Genomic DNA, 12,022 nt, shown 5'->3' on the forward strand with positions numbered 1-12,022 from the left:
TAGCTGGCAGGCATGGAACAAAATAACTACAGTTATGCTGGGGGCAGGACAGGCCTCAACAGTCACACACATAACAAGTGTGGAGGCAGGACTAGCTCCAGACCGTGCGGCTTTAATACTATGCTCATCACCAAGCCCTGTATTTATTTATAATCAGAATCTGCCCTGTGGTGGCCAGAATTTGGAGCAAATGTGCTAATTTGACCATTTCCATGATCTACTCGCTCCAAAGTCTTAAAGGAAAAAATCATCCTAAATTGAAAAAAATATATGACATAATATCTACCAAAACTGTCCTACCCCTAGAAGCATCGCATGCGTGCTGTTGTGTCACACATGTGTCAGTAGGTGGCAGAGAGAAGAAAGGCTATGCCTAGGCTCGTGTTCAGACCTGTAAACATCTGAATGATTCGCAGCCTAACATTCCCTGAAAAAGGCAAGCCTAGAATGACCACCAATCCAGTACCAGGGGACCCAGACAGGGAGCCAGCCTGAGGCAATTACTAGTACAACTCTGTGGGCGTCTGAACAAGCTTCCATGGTGGGGAGCAAGCAGGAGACAAGATGAACTCCGCATGGGGCTACACCTAAGATCATCACAGTCTGGTGCCATAGGGCCCAGAGAGGAAGCTAGCCTGAGATGACTATGCAGGCCTGGGTGTGGGTGCAAACCATGCCTGAGCTGACTCTTAACCGGAGCCTTAGTGCACAGGTAGGGCATAACACTCCTGAGACCACTCCTGACACTCAGAGACCACCACCACCCCAGCACCGCCAATCAGAGCAAGTGAGTGGTGGAGAAAGGGAAGAGAAAGAGAAACAGAAGGATGTGTGCACAGTGGAGAGAGGCACAAGTGGAGCCTTGAGAGCAGTGAGGAACAGCCTGATGTGAGTATCGATGCCACCTGGAAGCATGGTGGGGTCCTGGCCTGTGCTGCCACCCAGGGAGAACTGTGTCCCTGGCCCTGCAGCAGCAGGGATCTGTTACCACCAAAGGCCATGTGGGCATCCCTGGTCTGGGCTGCTACCCAGGGACATGCTGACATCTGAGGGCTGTGCAGAACTGGGCCCACCCCTCAGCTGGGCATCATAGGAGAGCTGGTCCTGGGATCTTAAGAGCAGAAGAGCTGACCCTCCCCGCTAGGCAGCTGCAGTATCTGGAGAGTGGGGCCTGCCACTCATCTCCCATGAAGAGGCATGAACGAGGGAGAGATACTCTCCTCCACACTCGGTATACTTTGCCACCTACATCAGACAGGAGAGCTGTCCCTGCCCCTCACCTGCTGTAGCACTCAGGAAAGAGGGTCCTGCACCTCAGCTGGGAAGCACAGTAAAGCTGACCCTGGAAGTACGGGCACAGGAGAGCCAGCCCTGAGGTGTGAGCATGAGAAAGTTGGCCCTGCAACGTGTCTGCTGTGTGATGGCAGAGATGAAAAGAGATGCCTTTTCCCCTCCCTTGGAGAACAGGCCCAGGCCCTCACCTGCTGTGGCACTTGGGAAAGCAGACCTGCACCTCACCTGGGCAGCATAGTAGAGGCAGCCCTGATGGCATGAGTGCGGATGTGCCAGCCCAGTGTTCATGAGAGCTGGAGAGCTGGCTCTGCCCCTTGCTGGCTACAGCATGGTTGGATGGGCTAGCTGGGACGGGGCAGGAGAGCTGCCCTGGTGGTGTGGGTACGAGAGAACTGACCAGCTCAGATACCTCCCAGGCCCAGATCTAGGGATCTGACTTGGCCCACTCCCAACATCTACCCAATCAATGAACTGCTAGAGTGTGAAGGGGCTGGTCCTACAGATCCAAAACTATAGGATCTCCATGACACAGAGCAACAACAGGACATCATCCCCTAGGAGTCCCAGTGAGGTTGCAGTATTGATAGAGTAGCAGAAGCCAAAGGCCTTGAACCAGATCAACCACTCACTGCAGGGAGCATTTGCAAGCAAAGAAGTGTAGACAAAGGGTAGACTGTGGAACACACTGTGACACGCCGCAGCTTCCACAAGATTGTTTTTACTCTGTTATGGGAGAGGGTGGGAGGGTGGAGGCAGGTTAGAGGGGAGGAAGAGATGAGGTGGGTTGGGATCCATGATAAGAAATTAACGAAGAACCAATAAAAAGTTTTTAAAAAACCAAAGTTTCAGTAAGCTTTTAAAATATAAATTATTAACTTTTTTCAAATATCTTAGAAAGTAACTTTTTTAAATAATTTATTTTATGTGTGTGCATGCATGCACAGAAGTCAGATAATACTTTATTTCTTTTTTTATTAAGAATTATTTATTTATTCTATATGAGTACACTGTCGCTGTTTTCAGACACACCAGAAGCGGGCATCGGATCCCATTACAGATGGTAGTGAGCCACCATGTGGTTGCTGGGAATTGAACTCAGGACCTCTGGAAGAGCAGCCAGTGCTCTTAACCACTGAGCCATCTCTCCAGCCCAGAAAATAACTTTCTAAAAGTGAAGTATCACTTGGTCTTTTGTCTAATTACTAACTTGCTTATAAAGTTAGTTTTGGAATTTACCAATCATTGATTCGGAGAGAGATCTATCTCACTCAAGGGCAAGGCCACTGGACTCTATGTGCCCATCAGGGGACATGTGCCAAGGTCCATTCTTCTTCTGACATTCTTTTTCAGGACCCAGAAATGGACCAGTAACGACATGTTCCCTGAGAACAAGTCTAGGTGATGTGTAAGCAGCCAACAGCTTGTATAAATTCATGCTGAAGATTAGCGTGACTGAAATTTGCCATCAATGTTTTCTTTTCCTCATGTGAAAATGTCACCACGTGACACCGAGAGCGCGAGAGACTGATCACCCCATCACGTTACTCTGACTTTCTTCTAAGACTGGGAAACGTCTGTGAGGACCAAGACTTTTGTTTCAGTGCCCATCTGTGGCTACGAGATGGTTTTTAATCCAACGTAAAGGGAAAACCTGCAGACTGCAGAGCCGGAAACAGATGCTGGCGGGCTCCCAGCACCTGCCTGGTGAGGTCAGAACTCAGGTGGTGACTCAGCACACCCTGCTCCAGTCAGTCTTTCTCCCCTTTGTTCTTGTTTTCTGAAGAATTTCAGGGTTGCCTCGAAGTGACCCTAAGGAAACAAAACAGCACAAGCCCAGAAACTAATGAGAGTCCAAAGAAAGGCAACTGAGATGACTCAAACTGATGTAGCAAAAGAGAACATTGAAAGGAGTTACTGAAAGAAAACTGCTCATAATATAACAAGTTTTTATAGAGGGGATAATTGACACATTCTCCCATATGTTTATGAAAATCAGTAGGAGAAAATTAGATTTAAATCAAAATATAAGTATGTTGATCTGTCAGTGTCTAAGATGAATTAAGTTGTCATCTCGTTCTCAAAGAGGAAATAATCAAAAAATACAAGCTTCAATATATACTAAGGTCAGTGCTCTCTCTCCCCTCTCAACTCTCCCCCTCTTTCCGCTCTTCTCTCTCTCTCTCTCTCTCTCTCTCTCTCTCTCTCTCTCTCTCTCTCTCTCTCTCTCTCTCTCACACACACACACACACACACACACACACACCATTAAAGGGTGTATATGCACTGAGCCTTCTCTCCCCAACTGGTCTGTTAGCACGTGACAGCTTTAGTGCACGCATGGACGAGCACACCTTTCTTTCTTGTGACTCCGAAAAGTCAGGTAGTAAACAAAACTAAGCAGTCTTCTTTAATGTGAAAGTTCTCGGTTCTTCAAAATTCAAATGCGCAGTTTCAATCACAAGGAAAAAATTAAAAAGTTTAAGAACCTTACCAGATAGTGAGATGTTTTCTGGATTCCTCTACAAAAGTCTTCTGTGGAGACTTCTGCAGCCACTGGGATCTGCAGCTTTCTGAGTTCAGTAAAGGTTCCAGAAAAAGCTGTGAACTTCACTTTGATTCAGAGCCCAGGGTAACCTCTGATTTTTGTTTTTAAGTGGATTGTTGAAATTAGCTTATTAACTAGTGGGTTTCTACATGCTTGTTCATAAATGCTGATCCCTGCTTCTCCTCCATCCCATGCTCCAACCTGTTTAATAATTCAACCCCTCCTAATTTCATTTTCACACATATTCTGTTCCTCCTATTATGATTTATTTGATCGTAGAGTTCTTTATGGCTTTTCATACATACTTCCTTTGAGTTATCCCTCCATTCCACCCACAATTTCTCCCATACTCCTGTACCCTTTCCTGCCTAAGTCTTTCTACCCTCAGTACTCCGTCTCTATACTTTCATTTTACCTATAACTTACTATAATCCCTCCCTTAAAATGTCTACCTCAAAGGCCCCTTTCTAATTTCCTGGCTTCCAGTTGGGCTCTAGGTTAAACACACACACACACACACACACACACACACACAGGCACGCACAATGAAGTTAGCATCTATACATAAGCAGTAACATATTGTTTGCCTTTCTGGTCACAAGTTGTCTCACTCAGTATAATTTTCCCAATTTCATGTGTTTATCTGCAAATCGTATGATTTCATATTTCTTTACAGTGGAGTAATATTCATTTCCCTATGCATATGTACCATTCCATCCGCTCATCTGCTTACGAACAGCTAGATTGACAACACATCCTGGCAATTGTGACTACGGCATCAATGAGCAGTCAGTGTGTAAGAATCTCTGTAGTGAGGTAGAAATTCTGCTGCGCATACGTACTGACATGTGCAGCAGGTCATACGGCAGTTCTATTTCTAGTTTGACTGTGTCTTGTTTTTAAGAAATATGTAGCCTGATTTCCATAGCAGCCACCCTACCTTCCGTGCCTTCTAACATCAGATAACCACTCCCCGCTCACCACATCTATGCCAGCATTTGCTATTTGTAACCATGATGGCCATTCTGATTGGGATGAGACCAGTCTTAAAGTAGTTTTAATTTACATTTCCCTGATGCCTAAGGATAGTGAACACCTTTTAAAGTGTTTCCTAGACATTTGCATTTCTTCTTTTGAGAATTTTCCATTCAGTTCTACAGCCTTTTTTAAAATGGTGTTACTTATTTTGTTCATGTTCAGTTTTTTAGTGTTTTAAATAGTCTAGATACGAATCATCAGTCAGACGAAGAGCTGGCAGAGATTTTCTCCCATTCTGTGGGCTGTCTAGTCACTCCACCATTGGCTTTGCCATATAGAACTTTTGGGTTTCATGATGTCACTTGTTGGTTGTTTGACTAATCTCCTGTGCTACTGAAGCCTTATTCAGAAAGTCTTCATCTGTGTCTATAAGATAAGCCATACGGCTTATTTTTCATCTAAGGGTTTCAGAGCATCAGGTCTTATGTTGAAGTCCTTGATCCAGTTGCCGCAGAGTTTAGTGAAGGGTGAGAGATAAAGATCTCATGTAATTCTTCTCCATGTTGAAATTCAGTTTTCCCAGTATCATTTGTTAAAGATGGTGTCTTTTCTCCACTACACATTTTGGCACCTAAATCAAGTAACTGTAGCTGTGCTAATGTTTATATTTTCTTATAGATCCTTTGTTTTCTATGTCTGTGAAGAATGGCATTGGAAATTTTATTGGGGTAGCATTGAATCTGTAGATGCGTGTGGCAGGATGGTCATTTTGACAACATCACCTCTTCCAAATACTGAGCATGAGTTGCCTTTCCACCTTTCAGTGAAGAAATCCTCAATGTCCTTCTTAGGTGTCCCAAAATTCTCACTGCAGAGGTTTCTCATGTCCTTGATTAAGTTCCTATGTTGTTGTTGTTTTTTTTTTTTTCCAGACTCTTTGCTGCTGGTCTATAAAAGGGCTGTTGATTTTATATGCTGGGTTTTTTTTTTTTAATGCTAACACTTTGCTTACTAGGCTCAGAGGGTCTAAGAGTTTTGTTTGCTTGTTGGGTGGAGTCTTCGGAATCTCTTATATGCACAAAATCACATCATCTACAAAAGGAGAGATTTTTACTTTTTCCTCTTTGTATCATTTTTATTTCCTTCCATTGACACATCGTTCTAGCTAAGAATTAAGCATTATTTTGAATAGAGAGACTGACACACTGGGAATGCTTTGAGTTTCTTTCTGTTTAGAATGACATAGGCTACATGTCTGCCATAATAGCCTTTTTGATAGTGAGGTATGTTCCCTTCATCCCTAATGTACCCATTACTTTTATCATGAAAAGATGTTTGATTTTGTCGAAGGAATTTTGTGTATCTGTTGGGATGACTGTGTGATTTCTTTTAGTCCATTAGTGCAATGAATTATACTTACTGACTTATATATAATTAAACATTGTTTTATCAGTGGAATAAAGTCAACTTGGTTATGCTGAATGATAGTTTTGATGTGACATTGAGTTGCAAGTATTTTATTGAGAATTTTTGAATCTATATTCATAAGGGAGATTGGCCTGTAATTTTCCTTTTCAGTCAAGTTTTATCTAGTTTTGTGTCAGGGTAATAGTGGGTTTGTTAAATAGGGTTAAAATCTACCCAAAAGAAAGAACATGCATGGATTGTATCCTAGGTATTCTGTACTTTATTTTTTTGCTAATATCCACTTATTAGTGAGTATATACTATGCATGTTATTTTCTAGTTCCATCCATTTGCCTACAAAACTCAGGATGTCCTGGTTCTTAATAACTGAGTAGTATTCTATTGTGTAAATGAACCACATTTTCTGTATCCATTCTTCTGTCATGGGACATCTGGGTTGTTTCCAGCTTCTGATTATCACAAATAAGGCTGCTATGAACATAGTGAAACACATGCCCCTGTGGCATGGTGGGGCATTTTTGAGTATATTTGCAAGAGTGGTATTGTTGGGTCTTCAGTTAGATCTATTTCCAATATTCTGAGGAACCTCCAGATTGATTTCCAGAGTGGTTGTACCAGTTTGCAATCCCACCAGCAATGGAGTAGTGTTCCTCTTTCTCCACATCCTCACCAGCATGTGTTGTCAGCTAAGGTTTTGATCTTAGCCATGCTGACTGGTGTAAGGTGAAAACTCAGGGTCATTTTGATTTGCATTTCTCTGATCACTAAGGACTTTGAACATTCTTTCTTAACCCTGGCTAGTTGTTCAACTCAGCTATTCTGGCTTAAATGCCTCTCCAAGCTGACTGATTCAAACTGATTTCTCTCGGCTTCTCACTAAATTGCTTTGATTGGCCTCAAACTAACTCTGGCAATTTATTCTAATCATCTGGCTCCTTTTTATTCTCTGGCTCCAAATGCCTCTGCTGACCTATACTGCATGAACTGCACAAACTGAACAGAACTCACAAACTCAAGTAAACTCAACTGAACTGCACCAAACTGCTCTGAACTGAACTCAACTGGACTGTACTCACTCAGCTACCCTCCATTTCTGATTCGCTCTGTGCTGCTCTTAAGTAGCCGCTCTTTCCTCTCTCTTTTCGTGAGAGTTGAATGTATCCTATCTCTGATTCATTCTGTCAAATCTTTCTCTTATTTCTTTACTTTGTCTGCCCCTCAACTAGACTTCACTTTCAAACATGGCTGTTTCCTTGTACAAACTAACTTTACTTACCTTCATTGCTTGGGAATAGATGTGTTTACGAAGGGTGTGTCACTATTCTAGCCAGATCACACAGACCTAGAAGGTCTTTGGGTGTGATTCACTACCAGAGCAGTCATATTGATAGATTACAATTCTTCTACAGAGACCCATACATCATTCAATAATGTTATTCCCCTTGAGTATATGCATTTTCTCTATTTTCTGTTGCTATTGATATCTATCTTCATTTCATTATGGTCAAATGGAATACAAAATATTATTTCTATTCTTCTGTATTTGAGACTTTCTTTGTTTCCTGATATGTGGTAATTTTTGGATAAATTCCATAGCCTGCTGATAAGGGCATGTATTTAGTGTTAGGGTGGAATGTTCTGTAGAAATCCATTTGAGTTGTGGTATCATTTAACTCCAATGTCTCTCTGTATTTTTGTTTGTTTATTTGTTTGTTTCTTTGTTTGTTTGAATGGCCAGTCTATTGGTGAGAGTGGGACACAGTAGTTTCCCACTATCTGTTACTCCCACTATGTTGGGAGTAATCTATGGCTTTACACCCAGTAGTATTTGTTTTACAAAGTTAATCATAACTGTAACTGGTGAGTATGTGTTTAAAATTGGAAAAAAAAAAAACTTGAGTGCTCAGTTGTCCACTTTTTGTAAAATTACCTGCTGATTCTTAATCACAGTATTTTAGTGCCTTCTTGATATGGAACCAGTTAATTTTAAGCTTTCATTTTTAATTGTACTTTTGTTTAATATTTTCTGTGGCCAACTTTCTATTTCTCAAATTCTCTGTCTCCAGTGGAAGCCTTTGTTCCGGAGGTTCCCTGTGCCAGAACACTTCCACCTCCAATCTTCTCAGGCTGAAATTCTGCTTGCAGCTTCCTCCTCAGATTGGATTTTATATTCAACATGCGGTTTTATGCCTCAGAGTTGCTCAATGGCAGCACTGAATCACGTTCCATTTCACAGGACAAGGAAACCAGTAAGTGACTTTACATGAAAGGCTTGTTATGGGGCACTGCTTTTCTTAACATTTTCTATCCTGGAATAAACAATGCAACTGAAACTGGAGCACCTGCCTCATTCTTCTCCCCAGATGACTTATCTATAAATAATTTGCAATGTCGTCTCATATTTTTATTCAATTTCTCACATCTGTACATGCACAGTAACATGAATTGCTATTATTTTAAATGTATTTACACAGGATTCTGTAATTCACCTTTTAATTGAGTAATGTTTTTCCAGATTTACTGAAGTTCACATATACAAATCTAGTTCATTCAGATTTTTTTCTTTTTTTTCCCCTTTTTTTTAATTAGGTATTTTCCTCAATTACATTTCCAATGCTATCCCAAAAGTCCCGATTACACTCCCCCCCCCAGTCCCCCACCCACCCACCCCCAGCCCTTGGCCCTGGCATTCCCCTGTACTGGGGCATATAAAGTTGGCAAGTCCAATGGGCCTCTCTTTCCAGTGATGGCCGACTAGGCCATCTTTTGATACAAATGCAGCTAGAGTCAAGAGCTCTGGGGTACTGGTTAGTTCATAATAATGTTCCACCTATGGTGTTGCAGTTCCCTTTAGCTCCTTGGGTACTTTCTCTAGCTCCTCCATTGGGGGCCCTGTGATCCATCCAATAGCTGACTGTGAGCATCCACTTCTGTGTTTGCTAGGCCCCGGCATTGTCTCACAAGAGACAGCTATATCTGGGTCCTTTCAGCAAAATCTTGCTAGTGTATGCAATGGTGTCAGCGTTTGGAAGCTGATTATGGGATGGAACCCTGGATATGGCAGTCTTTAGATGGTCCATCCTTTCTTCACAGCTCCAAACTTTATCTCTGTAACTCTTTCCATGGGTGTTTTGTTCCCAATTCCAAGAAGGGGCACACTGTCCACACTTTGGTCTTCATTCTTCTTGAGTTTCATTCGTTTAACAAATTGTATCTTATATCTTGGGTATCCTAAGTTTTGGGGCTAATATCCACTTATCAGTGAGTACATATTGTGTGAGTTCCTTTGTGAATATGTTACCTCACTCAGGATGATGCCCTCCAGATCCATCCATTTGCCTAGGAATTTCATAAATTCATTCCTTTTAATAGCTGAGTAGTACTCCATTATGTAAATGTACCACATTTTCTGTATCCATTCCTCTGTTGAGGGGCATCTGGGTTCTTTCCAGCTTCTGGCTATTATAAATAAGGCTGCTATGAACATAGTGGAGCATGTGTCTTTTCTTACCGGTTGGAACATCTTCTGGATATATGCCCAGGAGAGGTATTGCTGGATCCTCTGGTAGTATTATGTCCAATTTTCTGAGGAACCGCCAAACTGATTTCCAGAGTGGTTGTACCAGCTTGCAATCCCACCAACAATGAAGGAGTGTTCCTCTTTCTCCACATCCTCGCCAGCATCTGCTGTCACCTGAATTTTTGATCTTAGCCATTCTGACTGGTGTGAGGTGGAATCTCAGGGTTGTTTTGATTTGCATTTCTCTGATGATTAAGGATGTTGAACATTTTTCCAGGTGCTTCTCTGCCATTCGGTATTCCTCAGGTGAGAATTCTTTGTTCAGTTCTGAGCCCCATTTTTTAACGGGGTTATTTGATTTTCTGGAGTCCACCTTCTTAAGTTCTTTATATATATTGGATATTAGTCCCCTATCTGATTTAGGATGGGTAAAGATCCTTTCCCAATCTGTTGGTGGTCTTTTTGTCTTATTGACGGTGTCTTTTGCCTTGCAGAAGCTTTGCAACTTTATGAGGTCCCATTTATCGATTCTCGATCTTACAGCACAAGCCTTTGCTGTTCTATTCAGGAATTTTCCCCCTGTACCCATATCTTCGAGGCTTTTCCCTACTTTCTCCTCTATAAGTTTCAGTGTCTCTGGTTTTATGTGGAGTTCCTTAATCCACTTAGATTTTACCTTAGTACAAGGAGATAGGAATGGATCAACTCCCATTCTTTTACATGATAACCGCCAGTTGTGCCTGCACCATTTGTTGAAAATGCTGTCTTTTTTCCACTGGATGGTTTTTGCTCCCTTGTCAAAGATCAAGTGACCATAGGTATGTGGGTTGATCCCAGGATCTTCAATTCTGTTCCATTGGTCTACTTGTCTGTCGTTATACCAGTACCATGCAGTTTTTATCACAATTGCTCTGTAGTACAGCTTTAGGTCAGGCATGGTGATTCCACCAGAGGTTCTTTTATCCTTGAGAAGAGTTTTTCCTATCCTAGGTTTTTTGTTGTTCCAGATGAATTTGCAGATTGCACTTTCTAATTCGTTGAAGAATTGAGTTGGAATTTTGATGGGGATTGCATTGAATCTGTAGATTGCTTTTGGTAAGATAGCCATTTTTACAATGTTGATCCTGCCAATTCATGAGCATGGGAGCTCTTTCCATCTTCTGAGATCTTCTTTAATTTCTTTCTTCAGGGACTTGAAGTTCTTGTCATACAGATCTTTCACTTCCTTAGTTAGAGTCACACCAAGGTATTTTATATTGTTTGTGACTATTGAGAAGGGTGTTGTTTCCCTAATTTCCTTCTCTGCCTGTTTATCCTTTGTGTAAAGAAAGGCCATTGACTTGCTTGAGTTAATTTTATATCCAGCTACTTCACCGAAGCTATTTATCAGGCTTAGGAGTTCTCTGGTGAAATTTTTAGGGTCACTTATGTATACTATCATATCATCTGCAAAAAGCGATATTTTGACTTCTTCTTTTCCGATTTGTATCCCCTTGATCTCCTTTTGTTGTCTAATTGCTCTGGCTAACACTTCTTTTTTTTTTGATTTTTAATATTTTTATTACATATTTTCCTCAATTACATTTCCAATGCTATCCCAAAAGTCCCCCATAGCGCCCCCCACTTCCCTACCCACCCATTCCCATTCTTTTGGCCCTGGCATTCCCCTATATTGGGGCATATAAAGTTTGCAAGTCCAATGGGCCTCTCTTTCCATTGATGGCCGACTAGGCCATCTTTCGATACATATGCAGCTAGAGACAAGAGCTCCGGGGTTCTGGTTAGTACCTCATGTTGTTCCAACAATAGGGTTGCAGATCCCTTTAGCTCCTTGGGTACTTTCTCTAGCTTCTCCATTGGGAGCCCTGTGATACATCCAATAGCTGACTGTGAACATCCACTCCTGTGTTTGCTAGGCCCCGGCATCGTCTCACAAGAGACAGCTATATTTGGGTCCTTTCAGCAAAATCTTGCTAGTGTATGCAATGGTGTCAGCGTTTAGAAGCTGATTATGGGATGGATCCCTGGATACGGCAGTCTCTAAATGGTCCATCCTTTCATCACAGCTATGAACTTTGTCTCTGTAACTCCTTCCCTGGGTGTTTTGTTCCCAATTCTAAGAAGGTGCACAGTGTCCACACTTTGGTCTTCATTCTTCTTGAGTTTCATGCGTTTATCAAATTGTATCTTATATCTTGGGTATCCTAAGTTTTGGGCTAATATCCACTTATCAGTGAATACATATTGTGTGAGTTCTTT

At 41.9% G+C, this 12,022-nt stretch overlaps 1 non-coding gene across 1 annotated transcript; it reads left to right on the forward strand.

Moving 5' to 3' along the window:
• The first annotated feature begins 295 nt into the window (after positions 1 to 295).
• Positions 296 to 425, forward strand: LOC115032866 (small nucleolar RNA SNORA17). The gene has a single exon (XR_003838524.1). It is a non-coding gene; the product is annotated as a small nucleolar RNA SNORA17 (small nucleolar RNA).
• The last annotated feature ends 11,597 nt before the right edge of the window (positions 426 to 12,022 follow it).

Source organism: Mus caroli, unplaced genomic scaffold, assembly GCF_978045245.1.
Source record: "Mus caroli unplaced genomic scaffold, Mus_caroli_1 scaffold_14, whole genome shotgun sequence".
Lineage (NCBI taxonomy): Eukaryota > Metazoa > Chordata > Mammalia > Rodentia > Muridae > Mus > Mus caroli.